The following is a 12,803-nucleotide window of genomic DNA, read 5'->3' as shown; positions in this document are numbered from 1 at the left end:
CTGAAATTTACACTGTCATTGCTCCAGGAGGATGGCTTGGCACTAATAACAGGCTGGCTGACTATGGCTGGAGTGTGACAGACCTCTAGTTAGAGCCCTTAAAGAGGAGAGAGGAGTGGGAAAATGAAAAGCACAGTGGAAGCCAAAGTAGATGTAGTCAGAGCACCGCCTTGTGGCAGCCACTGCACCTGCAGCTCCAGGGAACATCCATCCAACCTATTGTCCGTCGTACTTTACTGTTCACGTTTCCACAGCTTGAAAGTCATGCCATGCCTCTATTCATGCCTCTTGTCTTCTTTGCTCTAAACATTCCTCTCCAGGTTCCCCAACACCAATTCATCTCATCTATTTCTACTTTGCTTGCAACTGTCAACAAATTCCTCTTTGCTTACTTCCTTACTCTTCCTTCTCCAAACTCTTGGTCCCAGGAGCACCCAAGTTTCCCAGTGATTCAGTGATGTTTGAAGAGGCAGTTTCTCTTTCTCCCTAAGAGTGGAAATAAAGAAAGCCTTGGCTCTCCACTTCTGAAATGTTATAAAAAGTGTTAATTAAAAAAACCATATAAGGGCGTCTGGGTGGCTCTGTTAGTTGAACGTCCGACTTCAGCTCAGGTCATGATCTCACGGTTTGTGGGTTCGAGCCCCATGTCGGGCTCTGTGCTGACAGCTCAGAGCCTGGAGCCTGCTTCCAATTCTGTGTCTCCCTCTCTCTGTCTCTGCCCCTCCCCCATGCATTCTCTCTCTCTCTCTCTCTCTCTCTCTCCCTCCCTCCCTCCCTCAAAAATAAACATTAAAAAAACAAGAGATGAATTTAAAAAATTTTTAGTGTTTATTTATTTTTTGAGAGAAAGTGACAGAGTGTGAATGGGGGAGGGGCAGAGAGAGAGGGAGACACAGAATCTGCAGCAGGCTCCAGGCTCTGAGCTGTCAGCAAAGAGCCTGATGCAGGCCTCGAACCCATGAACCCTGAGATCATGACCTGAGCCAAAGTTGGATGCTCAACCAACTGAACCACCTAGGAGCCCCAAAACCAATAAAGAATTTTAATGTTATAAAGGTCTACCTTTTCTAGAATGTCATATAGTTAGAATCATACAGTATGTAGCCATTTCAGAATCAGACTTGTAAATACAGAGAACTGATGGTTGCCAGAGGGGTGGGTTTGGGGGTCGGGCAAAATAGGTGAAGAGGAGTGGGAGATACAGGCTTCCAGTTATGGAGTGAATAAGCCACCAGAATAAAAGGCACAGCATAAGGAACATAGTCAATGGTATTGTAATAGCGATGTATCAGGACGTATCAGGACAGACCAGTAGCCACACTTGTGAACACAGCATGACATATAAACTTCTTGTATCACTATGTTGTACATATGAAACTAATGTAACATTGTGTGTCTATTATACTTAAATAAAACATAAAATAAACCCATGCATTTTCTCTAAGCACTAGGTTAGGGGCATTACACAAATTTTGATATATTGTATATTCATTACTTTTCTGTCTTAAATATTTTCTAACCTCTTGTGATTTTTCTTGCCCCACAGATTATTTAGAAGTAAGTTGTTTATTTTAAAATTTGGGATGTCTTTCTAGATATTGTACGATCTTCCTCGACTTATGATGAGGTTACATCCCCATGAACCCACCATAAGTTGAAAATATCATTAAGCAGAAAATGCATTTAATACACCTAACTTACCAAACATCATAGCTTAGCCTACCTGACCTTAGCCGGGCTCACAACACTTACATTAGCCTACAGTGGGAGAAATTCATCTAGCGCAAAGCCTATTTTATAATAAAGTTTAATCTCTCATATAATTTACTCAATACTATACTAAAAGTGAAAACCCAAAACCAGAATGGTTGCATGGGTATAGAATGGTTGTAGGTGGTAGGTGGATCAATCGTCGTGGCTGACTGGGCACAGTGGCACAAAGCTGCTGCCCAGTGTCACAACAGAGAACCATACTGTACAGCAGCAGCTCAGGAAAAGATCAAAATTCAAAATTCATAGTGGTTTCTAATGAATGTATATCACTTTTGCACCATTGTGAGGTTGAAAAATTGTAAGTGAGATCTTCAAAAGTTGGGGACCATCTGTACTGTTCTTGACTTGCAATTTAATTTTGTTGTGGTAAAAGAACATATTCAATGATTTCAATAATCTTATTTTGACTGAGAGCTGTTTTGTGGGTTAGCATATGATTTGTTGTAAAAGCACCGTGTGTACTGAAAGGAAGGTGCAGTCTGACATCGTTGGATGTAACATTCCGTGAATAACAATTAGATCAAGGTGGTAGATAGTGTTGTTTGGGTTATATTTTTGCGGTTCTTTCCTGTCTCTTGTTGTACCACTTCCTGTGGGGTGTTAAAACCTCCTACTACCATTGTGGAATTGTCCATTTCTTCTTTTTATCCTTTCAATTTTTGCTTCATGCATTTTAGGAGCTCTGTTATTAGGCACATACACATTGACACACATTTACGAATATCACGTCTTCTTGATGAATCCATGTATCCATCATTATAAAATGGCCCCGTTTCTGATAATACTCTTTGCCACGGGTCTGTTTTGTCTGATATTAATAACCACTGTGGCCTTTCCATGCTTATTTACATGCTTTAACAGGATACCACAGACTGGTTGGCTTAAAAATAACAGGAACTTATTTCTCACCATTCTCGGGGCTGGAAGTCTAAGGTCAGGGTGTAAGCGTGATCAAGTTCTGGTGAGAGACCTCTTCAGGGTTGCAGGTTGCTGGCTTCTTGTATCCTCATATAATGGAAAGGGGACTAGAGAACTCTCTGGGGCCATAATATATAATAAGGGCATTAATTTCATCATGAGGGCTCTACCTTCATGACCTAATCACCCCCCAGAAGGCCTCACTTCCTAATTGGGGGTTAAGATTTCAATATATGAATGGGGGGGGTGGAAACAAACATTCAGTCCATGGCACATGGTATGTCTTCCCTTTCCATCTATTTGCTTTCAGCCTACATGTGTGTTTATATTTAAAGCACATCTCTTACATCTAGCATATTTGGGTCTTCTTTTTCATTTCATTTTGTTAATTTCTGCCTTTTAATTGGAATATTTGATCCACTAATATTTAAAGTAGTTTTTGATACGTTTGGATTTAAGTTACCCATTTTATTATTTGTATTTTATATTCTTTCTTTTAAAAAACTCCTCCTTTTCTGCCTACTTTTGGATTTTAACTTTTTAAAAATTTTAAATGTTTATTTATTCTTTAAATAGATAGATAGAGAGAGAGACAGAGCACGAGCAAGGGAGGGAGGGCAGAATGGGCAACAAAGAATCTGAAGCAGGCTCCAGGCTCCAAGCTGTCAGCACAGAGCCTGACACAGGTCTCAAACTCACAAACCACGAGATCATGACCTGAGCTGAAGTTGGATGCTTAACCAAACAGGCCACCCAGGCACCCCTGGATTTTTTTGGTTTTTAATAAAGATTACCTATTGGCTTTTTAGCTATACTTTTTGCACAACTCTTTTTAGTGGTTATACTAGAAATTAAAATAAACATTGTTCACACAGTCTACTTTTCAAGTTACTACAGCACTTTCCCATCAAATGTAGTTACCATGCAATCATTTGGTTCCATTTACTGGCCCCTGCCATCACCATGCTCCGTTGTGTCACGTGTTACATCTAAATAGATACACCCCACAAGACAGTGTGAGAGTTTTTCCTTTACACAATACGTACCCTACTATAAAGCCAAGTCAATGACTTTTTCATTTCAAATACTGAATGTTTAAGCTTGATTTTTTTTCATTTTGTTATTATGTTTTATAATTATCTGTGGAGGTTCTTCCATTTTGCTTACTACAAGTATGGTTTCCTTTACTTCACAGAGCTTAGTTATCACAGACACTTTAATGTTCTTGTCTAATGGATTCTAACATCTTCATCTGGCCTGTCTTTTCTCTTGGTAAGAGGTCATATTTTCCTGGTTCTTTATATATCAAGTAATTTGGGATTGTATTCCTACATATTATGTTTGTTTTTAATGTTTTTTTATTTTTTTGAGAAAGAGAGAGAGAGCAAGAGAGAGGGAGGGTTGGGATATAGAGAGAGGGAGACACAGAATCGGTAGCAGGCTCCAGGCTCCAAGCTGTCAGCACGCAGGGCTTGAACCCATGAACTGTGACATCATGACCTGACCTGAAGTCAGACGTTTAACCAACTGAGCCACCCAGGTGCCCCCTTATATATTATGTTTTACCGAGACTCTCAATTCTCTGTCTAAAGGATGGAGGGTGTGTGTGTGTGTGTGTGTGTGTGTGTGTGTGTGTAACCTCTTTCTCCGATGAATGTCGATGTTTTTGTGCTTTGGCAGTTTTGTGCTTTGGCAGCTAATTTGGTGAGACTCAAACTGCAAACTGTCTCTTTTGGACACAGGCAACAGCTCAAAGCTCATCCGATTTGTTCTGTCCTTTTTGAGGTGCTTTGCGGCTGCTGGAAGGGTCAGCCAGAAACGTGGTTAGACTTTGCACAAAAACCTGGGGATCTTTTTCTCTACCTCTCTCCTCTTCACAATTCCCTCCCTTTCTTTTGGGTTGCCATGTTTGTCCTAACTCTAGTTTTTGGTTCCTCAGGCCAGAAGCCTGGTTGGTTTTCCACTAGCACTTCCACCACCGCGTGTCATGCTGTGACTATGGTCCGTTATCTGAGTAAAGCTGAAATATTGGGGCACACACCCCTCGTCGGACCTTTCTGCCACGTTACGACTCCCTTTTGAAACCTCTATTCAAGCTCCAGATACTTCAGGTACTTTTTATTTTGTCCAGACTTTGTAACTGTTATCTGTTAGACAGCAGATTTGTTAAGATCTTAATCCTCCATACCAAAAGCAACATTCTTGATTAATTTATTTTATAAATAAAAAAAAAATTTAATGTTTATATTTGACAAAGAGACGGAGAGAGAGTACACAAGTAGGGGAGGGCCAGGGAGAGAGGGAGACACAGAATCCGAGGCAGGCTCCAGGCTCTGAGCTGTCAGCACAGAGCCCGATGCGAGGCCCGAACTCCCAAACTGTGAGATCACGACCTGAGCTGAAGTCGGACACTTAATGGGCTGAGCCACCCAGGCGCCGCTTGATTAATTTATTTTAAAAAGCAACACAGTGGGGTGCCTGGGTGGCTCAGTCAGTTGGGTGTCGAACTCTTGATTTCAGCTCAGGTCATGATCTCATGGTTCACGAGTTCAAGTCCCACGTCGGGCTCCATGTTGATGGTGTGGAGCATGCTTTAGATTCTCTCTCTCTCCTCTCTCTCTGCTCCTTCCCTGTGCATGCACATATGCTAACTTTTTCTCTCTTAAAATAAAACAAACTTAAAAAAAGGCAATACTATCTCAGCAACATAAAAAGAAAATAAATATAACTTGTTATGGACTGAACGTAATCATCAAAATCACAATTATTAATTACTAAGTTTTCAAATCTGAAGAAAAATAAATAAGAACTACAAGTAACAATGAATCACATAACTTCTGTAAAAAAAATGAAAGTATTTTCAGTTTGTCATTTATAAGAGGGAAAATGAGTTCTAGTAGCTGTTAAATACCAAGATAAGGGCTTACATTGTATATACATACCACATCTTCTTTAGTCATCGTTCAATGGACATTTGGGCTCTTTCCATAATTTGACTATTGTTGATAGTGTTGCTATAAATATTGGGGTACATGTGCCCCCTCGAATCAGCATTTTTCCATCCTTTGGATAAATACCTAGTAGTGCAATTACTGGGTCATAGGATAGTTCTATTTTTAATTCTTTGAGGAACCTCCGTACTGTTTTCCAGAGTGGCTGCACCAGTTTGCATTCCCATCAACAGTGCAAAAGTGTTCCCCTTTCTCCACATCCTCGCCAACACCTGTTGTTTCCTGAGTTGTTCAGTTTAGCCATTGTGACCAGTGTGAGGTGGTACCTCATTGTGGCTTTGATTTACATTTCTCTGATGATGAGTGATGTTGAGCATCTTTTCATGTGTCTGTTGGCCACCCGGATATCTTCTTTGGAAAAGTATCTATTCATGTCTTCCACCCATTTCTTCACCGGATTATGTGGTTTTGGGTTGTTGAGCTTGATATGTTCTTTATAGATTTTGGATACCAACGCTTTATCCAATATATCCTTTGCAAATATCTTCTCCCATTCTGTCTGTTGCCTTTTAGTTCTACTGATTGTTTCCTTTGCTGTGCAGAAGCTTTTTATCTTATATGCAATGGAATATTACTCAGTGATCAAAAAGAATAAAATTTTGCCATTTGCAACGTGGATGGAACTAAAGTATTATTATGCTAAGCAAATTAATTCAGTCAGAGAAAGACAAATACCATATGATTTCACGCACATGTGGAATTTAAGAAACAAAACAGATGAGCATAGGGGAAGGGAAGGAAAAATAACATAAAAACAGAGAGGGAGGCAAACCATAAAAGACTCTTAAGTACAGATAATAAACTGAGGGTTGCTGGAGGGGAGGTCGGTGGGGGGGGGGGATGGGCTAAATGGGTTATGGGCATTAAGGAGGGCACTTGTTGGGATGAGCGCTGGGTGTTATATGGGAGTGATGAATCACTGGGCTCTACTCCTGAAACCAACACTACACTAACTTGAATTTAAATTAAAAAAAAAAAAAAAGGTAAGGGCTTACAATACCAAAGCTTCAGATTTTTAGTCTTTATGATAACCAAGACAGAGATTCCCAAATAATGTGTGTCCATGGTGGGCGGGGGGGGAAGCCAAAATATACACCACATATGGCTTTTCTAGTATGGTTAAATACTAAGAATGAATTCCTAGACAAGAAAAGAAACAAAAACATCACTTTTGTTAAACTTTTGCTTCAATAAGTGCTCCTTCCCCAACCAGGAACCTCTAGCACTGGCTCTGAACAGGCAGGCTTCCTTGGTAATGTCCACAAAGTGACAGAAAGGGGCTCTTGACCCTATTCAGTTTGAGCAATGCAAATTTTGTTTTTGTAAAAATCAAAACTTATTTAAGTGTCACTTCATAATGCGGAAAGTATTTTCATCACGTTCTCCCAGCGAGGTCACAACCAGATCATGGACCTGCTCACCATGATCGAGCCAGAGTGCTGGTCTGGCTGCTATTCTCTTTGTCTTGCCAATGAATTAATGAGCTTCATTAATTAATGAATTAATTGTGGGGATCGCTGTTCCTCTTTTCATAAAGTTAAGGGAACCAAATTTGAGAATAACATGACTAGTAATTTCGAGCTAAGTAACTTTTCCAAATCTTTTTACTCCTTGGTACTAGAGAATCTTGATTTGCACAGACCAGCTCTCTGAACTGCCAGCCCAAAGCACGCACTACGTACCTGTCCTCCTGAACACAACTAATGTCCCCTCTATGGAGTGGCGGCTCCTCACAAAAATGGCTCAAGAGTCCACTCTATTCAGGACACTGTCTTCCTTCGGATTTCACTTTCTGGTTACTCTGGAGAAGTGGAAGAGACAATAAATACTCCAACAAACCACTGTTTCCAAATTTTAAAGTTGTTCCCTTCAACATTCCAGGTCTAAATAAAATTCTAAAACTCTCTTCTCTCATGGGAAGAAAAAAATCCCACAACAGCAAAATCAAAAACCCATTCAACTTCTGCCCCCCTCTGGCAGAGACCATCAAATATTTTCCCGCCTTTGAACTCCACGTTGTCGCCTTTCTCTTCCGGGATGGCTCTCAGGCACCTCTTGGCCTTAAATGCCACAGAGGATGGCTTACAAAACTGAAAAAGCTACCCAGTCCCTTAAGGGCAAGGGTCTCCAGGCAGTGATCCCACCCTCCTTCAATGGGGTGCCCTCTACTCCCTCTGGCTATGTTCTTTAGAAACAGATGAACCAGTTCTTATTAAGGATACATACTTAATCAGACAGGGCTAGAGATTTGCATTTTAGTTATATCTGAAAGACTTTGGGTTATACTACGGTGAGATTCTCTAGGAATTGCTTACTTTCAAGATAAACTGCTCCGTAGTAGGATGACCAGACAATTTAACATCCAATCCTAGAAGTTTGAGGAAGGAAAAGCTACCAAAAATCATTCCGGGAAAAACGGGGTAAACCGTAATTGCCCCAGGCAAACTGGAACCTGTGGTTAACTCCACCTATAACTAGTCTTTAATGGCCTGCCAAGACTCCCATTGTCTTACTCTCTGCTTTCTCTGTCAACTCAGTTCAGGTAACACCTCCTCCTAGAAATCTTTACAGGCTGTTTCTTAATGATTCATCTTTCCTGGGTTTCTTTAAGCCAGAATCTTCTATTTTACCTCAGCCTATAGAAAGAGAGCTAGACTGCTTAGCTTAGAATCATGGCTCCCGTCTTTAGAGGAGAAAAGTCTTGGGCAAAGTACTTTACCTTTCTGTGGTGGTTTCCTCATTTGTAAAGGAGGTATTAATAATAACAGCACTTCATAGGGTCTCGTGAGAATGAGTTCATACTTGCAAAGCACTCAGGACACCACCTAGCCTATAAGTGCTCAGTGAAGTTATTACTTCCTCTAAAAATGTTCTGTTTTCTTCCAAGGTCAAGTTATCAGATCAGTAAAAACATCCACATTTCCGAAGGCAAGTTTGTATTAGTTACTCTGGCCTCATCTATTTTTTCAAATTCTGATATTTTGAGGAGGAAGATTTTTCACTTCAATGGGGCCCTGGGTGAAAACATTAAGTCACCTTAAGTTCCAATTTATGCTTCTAGTACTTGCTGCATTATACAAACTTCTATTTTTTTTTTTCTGGGTAGCTTTCTGGTTTTTATCTTAAATGATATTTTCAGTTTCTGTAGGAGGCCACAACTTTGACATAGAAGTCTTTCCCCAAATCTTGAAGCTAAAGAGGAAAATGTTTTATAAAATAGAATTTCTAGCTCATTGGACATCATCTAAAATATGGATTTGGGGCACACTCTGCATAAAATGGAATGGTAATATTTTTCATTTATCTTGATGATAGTTCAAATTCCAGAGAATTTTTTTAATGTTTATTTTTTTTAAGACACACACACACACACACACACACACACACACACACACACACAGTGTGAGCGGGGGAGCGGCAGAGAGCGTGAGAGGGAGACACAGAATCTGAAGCAGGCTCCAGACTCTGAGCTCCAGCACAGAGCCTGACTCGGGGCCCAAACTCACAGACCACGAGATCATGACCTGAGCCGAAGTGGGATGCTTAACCGACGGAGCCACGCAGGGGCCCCTAATTTCAGAGAATGTTAAATTTCTGCCTCATGCATCAGCCGGCATTCAAAAGGGTAACCTGCAAACTACAGAGACTTTTCTCAATATTTTTTGAGGGCACGGAAACATCATTAGAGCAAGGATTGATAGGCTTTTCATTTTAAGTTTAATGTTCTTTTAAACTTTTGTATTACTGAGTAGTTAATAAAATTTACGTAAAATGATATAATGAACCCTCATGTAAATACCATTTGATTTATGAAACCAGAACATTAGGAGTACCTGTAAATTCCCTTATATGCCCGTTCCCTATCCCTTCCCTTCCCATCCCTTCCTTCAGAGCTTCTTGTTCAAATTTTGTGTTTATAATATTCAGGCTTTCATTTGTAGTTTAACCATATGTTTATCTCCCTAGATGATATATTATTTGATGGTTTTTGTAATTCATACAAATGGAATTACATTATGTGCCATCTTCTGTGATTTGCTTGATCCCCTACAGTACTATGTTCCTAAGATTCATCCATGATATTGCATAGCTGTAATTCACTCATTTTAACTGCTCTATAAAGTTCCATTGAATGACAACACAAAACAATTGATCAATTTTACCGTTGATATATTTAGGTTGATCCCTGCTTCATCTGCCATTAAAAGTGTTAAGAACATCTTACACATAGATCCTAACTAACACTAAGAATTGTTCTAGGATACATACTTAGGACATGCTGAATGTGAGGCACACACAACTTCAAATTTTAGTACTAGATGCCAAATTTTTCCAAAGTGGCTGTGCTAATTTACACTACCAGCGAGTGTGTAAGTGTTCTCCCATTGCTCCACATTCTTGACCACACTTGTAATTGTGGTATTTAAAAATTTTTGCCAACTGGATGCATGACATGGCATCTTTGTGGTCTTAATTCCTGTGTTCCTCATTATCAGTGAGTTTAAGCATCTTTTCAACTGCTTGGGTTTCCTTTTCTATCCAGCATCTGCACAGCGTTTGGCTGTTCCTTCTATTACACTGTCTCTTTTGTAAAGGTGTTTCACCTGGTCTGGATCATTGGTTCTCAACTGGAGAATATGCCCCTTAGGGAACATTTTGCAAGGTCTGGAGACATTTGTGATGGTCATAGGTAGGCAGCAGAGAGCTACTGGCATCTAGTAGGGAGAGGCCAGAGATGATGCCAAAACATCCTACAGCGCATTGGACAGGCCTCAAAACAAAGAGGTATCTGGCCCCAACATGTGAACAGTGCCAAGGTTTGGAAATTTTGTTCTGGATACTAATATGTTATCAGTTACATTGTTACAATGATTTTCTCCCAGTTTGTGGATATTTTTTTTTCATGGTACCTTTTAACGAAGAGAAATTCTTAATCTTTTGTTATTTTTTTTTAATGTTTATTTATTTTTGAGAGAGGGAGAGAGACAGAGCGTGAGTGGGGGAGGAGCAAAGAGAGACAGAGACACAGAATCTGGCTCCAGGCTTTGAGCTGTCAGCACAGAGCCCGACGCCAGGCTTGAACCCACGAACCATGAGATCATGACCTGAGCCGAAATCGGAACCTTAACTGACTGAGCCACCCAGGCGCCCTGAGAAATTCTTAATTTTAGCATTAATTAAAGTTACCAACTTTTCTTTTATGGTTTGTACTTTTGTATCTGATTTAAAGAAGTTCTCCTATCCTCAAGGTATAATCTCCAACTGGATGTTTAAATTTTTTTTAATTTTGCTTTTTTAAAGTCTTTAATCCACCTAAAACTGGTTTCTACTTATGATGTAAGCTAAGAGTCCAAAATTAATTTTTTATATGGATAACTAGTTGTCTGAGTACCATTTATGAAAAGTCCCATCTGACGCCCACTGGTCTACAATGCTGGTTTGTCAAAAATCAAGTTTGCAGAAGTACGCTTATTTCTGGTTCTTTATTATCACCTCTCAATCTGGAAGCTAAAGTTATATTCACCTTCTTATAAAAGGAAAATTGAATCCCACAGGTTAAAGGCTTTCATGAATTCTGAAGAAAACAGATTTAAGATGTTTGTTTTATGTTTTTTTCTTTTTTAGTGTTTGTTTTCTAGAGAAACAAAAACAAGGAGATATGAGGTTATTTTGCATGCTAAGGCCAAATACCTTGAAAATGAAAATGAACTCATTCACCTTACTGAATGGGTAACAAACTACATTTGCCTACAGTACACATTTCAGGAAGGCCAGAAATTCGTTTTTCAAGTAGCCAAAGAGAGCCTTTTCTGAGACACTTTCAGAATACCTATAATTTAACCTTGTAATTCATCTAATTATTTAATCTAGGGGTTATAACAGAAATATCCATACTGTTTCCAAAATAGTGAGAAAGGCCATTTTCCTAACTGCTAAGAAGCTGGCCCGTAAGGACATTTCTGACTAGATTGTTCCTGGAAAGGAATCCACTGCTCAGAGAACAGTCATACCTGTCAATCAGCCTCAGCCTTCAGCTCTCAGTTCCAGTTGCTCCAAAGACAGTGGCAGAAACTATTTACAGAGTGAAACAGAGAAGAAATAGAAGTATGCATTTCCGTCTTTCTCCTTTTTTCTTTTCCTAACACGTTCCCTTCATTCTTTTATTCCACAAGCTCCACACAAGTATTCAATAACACAAAATGGGATCATTTTATTACAATACAAATTCTATTTTGGGTTTGAAGTAAGTCACCAACAGAAATATAAATCCATTGATTCAGAGAAAGTAACTTAGCATGGGGGCAAACAGTTTTCAGGGAAAGAAAAAAAATTCAATTTCTCCTTCAGGAAAATAGCCCCAAAACTACTATTCCCCTTTGAAATATGTCAATTACTTGCTATTGCCCCTTATTTTTTTTTCCTGAACACTCTCGAAAGGATTATCAACTAATAATGTAATTATTCTGGAACCTTCACGTATGGGTTTCAAGAAGGAATAAGAAAAGATTTTCTGTGGTGACAGCGCATGTTCCATGATGTCCATTTTTGATATTTGATCACCATGAAACTTGCCAACTGATGGCCAAGCACTGACGCAGACTCTTCATTAAATACTCTGTTTGGACAGGGTGTCTCTAGCTGACTACCGTGTCCAAGATCAGGTGGTAGTTAAACACAAGGAGGCGAAGAGGATTTGTCAATCTAGAGCCCTCAAACTGATTATATCGAATTTATTAGATCTGGAGTTCTGTTTAGATCCACACAGCAGAAAGATGCTCAATCAAAATTCAGGGGCCTATTATTTACCAAATGGCCTGTATACACTTTTTTCCCCCAGAAATACGAGTGTAGGAGGTGTCTGGTAGTTTTTCAAGGAAGTGTTCATGAATAAGTTACAGGTTTTCCACCCCATTTACTCCCATTAAACAAGCAATTTCCTAAAATGAATGTGCAAAGACAAACGAGTTGTTGCAGAGACATGGTCAAGACACACAAAAATAGAGCTTTCTGGTAACTTAGAAATATGCGAAGCTGTAAATAAATCATACTGAGAAATCAACTTGTTTTGCCGTGACTCCAGGGTTGAGGCCATGAGCCTCA

The sequence above is a fragment of the Lynx rufus genome, unplaced genomic scaffold (genome assembly GCF_022079265.1).
Source record: "Lynx rufus isolate CCGP_SWC_20201006 ecotype Redwood Valley unplaced genomic scaffold, mLynRuf1.p SCAF_9, whole genome shotgun sequence".
Classification (NCBI taxonomy): Eukaryota; Metazoa; Chordata; class Mammalia; order Carnivora; family Felidae; genus Lynx; species Lynx rufus.
Note: the sequence above shows the minus strand (reverse complement) of the source record.